Here is a 3,827-nt window from a genome sequence, read left to right as displayed (position 1 = left end):
TCCTTTAAAAAATGGATAAGCCTGAAATGGCTGATAGCTAAACTTATGACTCTACTAAAACCAAATAGAAAAAAATTTCTATCGGAACCATTTAAGAAAATATTAGCTTTTTTTCGTTGATTGTATTTTAAATTTCATCATCTTACGTTTTCGTCCACCACAGCCACGAATGAATGAATTTTTTTAATTTCTTTTTTTTTTATAATTTTCTACAATAATCGACTTAAACCATAATCACTTAAACAATTTTATAGCTGTTGCACATTTTCTTTGAAAAAATATTGAAATTCATTTTTCGATGCAAAATGTAAAAAAAAAAATACTTTATAAAAATTTTAAACACCTGTGGTATAAAAAAACCTATAGGAACGTAGGTGGCCAACTTTTTTAAACACCTGTGGTATAAAAAAAATCTATAGGAACGTAGGTGGCCAACTTTTTTAAAAATATGCGCGTCCAAAGGGTATTGCAGAATGGTAACAGTTTTTATCAAATCTTAAGTTACTAGGAAGTTATTGGTACCAGAGTAAAAAAAAAACCTATTAATTTAATAAATTATTTTAACTGTAAAATCTTAAGTTTTTTGACATTGCTGTGACAAATGCATGGATTCCATCAGTCTTTTTGATCAGTCATAATGTAAAACAAATTCTTCTAATACATTACCATAAAAAAAATGTTATAACCGTTGAATAGTGGCTATAAAAAAGTAATTTTACTGTTTTTAATGTAAAGTAGAAAAAAAAAACATTTGTTTGCTGTTTAAGCATGGGCATACAATTGTGCATCGGAACAGCTTGCTCTCAATTTTGACTTATTAATGATCTCGTTTAAAAGAAATATTGAGATTTTCTGTCCCGTTGGCCCAATGCAACCTTATCAAAAATGTTGGTACGTTTTCGAATTTATGTTGAGTTCCCAAATCCCAATCTTATTGGGCTACGAAAAACATGCAATATTTGTTAGATGCAATTTTATTAAGAGTTATAATGTAATCCCATCTTTATTTTATATTTTTAAACTTTTTAAACATTTTTTTTCTATTTTGCATTAAAAAAAAGTTATATTATTACTTTTTTATAGCCACTATTCAACGGTTATAACACTTTTTTTGGTGGTAATGTATTAGAAGAATTATTTTAAAATATGACTGATCAAAAAAACTGATGGAATACATGCATTTGTCGCAGCAATGTGAAAAACTTAAGATTATACAGTTAAAATAATTTATTAAATTAATAGGCTTTTTTCACTTTGGTAGGTACCAATAACTTCCTACTAACTCTAAATTTAATAAAAACTATTACCATTCTGCAATCCCCTTTGGACGCGAATATTTTTAATAAAGTTGGCCACCTACGTTCCTAGTTCCTATAGATTTTTTTATACCACAGGTGTTTAAAATTTTTCATAAAATATTTTTTTTTTAAATTTTGTATCGAAAAACGAATTTCAATATTTTTCCAAAGAAAAAGTGAAACAGCTATAAAAATTTGTAAGTGCTTATGGTTTTAGTCAATTATTGTAGAAAATTATAAATTATAAAAATTAAAAAAATTCATTCATTCGAGGCTGCGGTGAATGAAAACGTAAGATGATGAAATTTAAAATACACTGAACGAAAAAAAGCTAATACTTTCTAAACTGGTTGCGATAGAAATTTTTTTCAATTTGGTTTTAGTACAGTCATTAGTTTAGCTATCAGCCATTTCGGGCTTATCCATTTTTTACCGGACACCCTGTATAAACAAAATCGCATGATGTCCATACACCAAAAAAATAATGGGATCGTTTTGTAATGTGCAGTTTTCCTTGCACTTGATAAAAATGATCGTCGTTTTTTTAGTACAAAAGTATCTCCGCTTTTCTGAAGATATTTTAGTCTTTTCTTCTCGACTGCATCGTTAATAAGCAAGTTTTTAATTGATGATAGGCATTTGATTTCATACATATATGCCATCTTCGCCTACTAAGCCATCAGGTGTTGCTCCAAGGTAGTGAAACTCATCATCAAAATGAAATTATTTTCATTGTTTTCGATTTCAACGGGTATTTCGAAGTTTTCAACGCCCTGGGTTTCTACATAAGTTGGTGTTGTAACCGTTTCAGGGTGGCTCGCAGTAAAACTTTTATTTAATCTGTAACAATTAGATTGTTTACCAACAATGGTAATAGATACAAATTTAATCAGGGTCGGACTGGCCATATAACTACTTTGGCGATTGCCACTCGGGCCCTCAGTTATCCCATTGTTACAAAATAAAAATACATAAAGAACATGTAAAAAACAAGTACAAATACAAATTTCAAACAAAGAAAAGGGGCCCGTTTAACAAATGCAGGCCCTTACTCTAATTTTTTAAAAGTTATTTATAATTATATAAGAAGTTAAAATGTTTTGGGCCCCAGGGGTGTACAATTGGGCATACCCTTGTATCGGGGTAGTGCTCCGGGCCACCACGTACATTAGAGTGTCCCGACAATTTTATTTTGCTGCGGATCCCCACGTAAAACCCTGCGTATTCAATAGCACATTACGGGAAAAATATACTAAAACAAATATTCAGGGGTACTTTTGGGCCTCTACTAGCCGCACAAAGGAGAATTTACCCTCAAAAATCGGTCAAAAGTCCTAGTTACAAATTTCGGAAAAAAATCACCTAATTATTTTTTTATATTACCTGAACAATTAAGCTATCATAAATTGGTTTTAAAAATTACCTAAACCCAAACACCGCGAAAGGAGGACTGTTGAAAGTTAGACTTTATTATAGGTTTTATAGGGTTTATACATATTGGAAAGTTAAAAAACATTTTCCACGCCTTCCACCAATTATGATGTACGAAAGTACGTAAAAGTACACAAAAAGTACTAAAGTACTAAATCAAAATTAAATTATTAACGTACATGGCAATGATATTTAAATACATTCCACAAATTAAAATGTTATAAAATTAATGAAATTGCTATACAAATCGAATGTACAATTGGTCTTATGACCTAATAAATCACAACAAATTATTACTTCAAATATAAAGGTTGTGTTTTTAATTATTAAAGAAGTTGGAAATTTTTACATTTACATTTTTTGCTATTTTTTAATAAAAGTAGACGTTAACATTGGTCCTTCGAGCCTTTTTTAAGAACAATTAACAAACATTTATAAACATTTAATAAACATTTAAACAAAATAGTGTGTGCTGTGTGTGCAAATAAAAAAAAAAAATAAGAAAAAGAACAAATTAACAAATTCGCGAATTAATTTAAATTGCATTGACAATAATCGTTTAAATAAAGTGAATATCGAACTTTTTCTTAATATCTAATTATAAATAACTTAAAAATATCTTAAAGATAAAATTTAAAAAAAAAAATCCGTGCGCGTTATAATTGCAATCGTCAGCGGAGCCCCACCAACAACATAATTTCTTGAATAAGAAAGCAGCAGACAAATCCGTAAGTCTTGCACATTTACTTTTTTATTTCATATATCTTCTGGATTTTCTGAAAATTAAATATATAAATTTTAATAAATAAATATGGCTGAGAATAAAAACTTCAAATACGGTGAATTACAAAAGGGTATTTTAAGTAAGGTAATTAAAGATCTCACCTTAAAAAAGCACCGAAAGAACGAAGGGTTCCGGCATATGCTTCAGGTCGTCTAGCGAAGTTAGAAGACGACATGGTGACATCTTAAAAGTACCACGAAGCCATCATCGGTGCCGGTATGCTAGAGGAGAATCTGAAAAAGGAGGAGTTAGTGGTTGTTTATGACCAGATATTTGACATTTACCTCGAGTATAGGGCAGAGTTGGTGGACGCA

Source organism: Episyrphus balteatus, chromosome 1, assembly GCF_945859705.1.
Source record: "Episyrphus balteatus chromosome 1, idEpiBalt1.1, whole genome shotgun sequence".
Classification (NCBI taxonomy): Eukaryota; Metazoa; Arthropoda; class Insecta; order Diptera; family Syrphidae; genus Episyrphus; species Episyrphus balteatus.
This window is presented reverse-complemented; position numbering follows the sequence as displayed.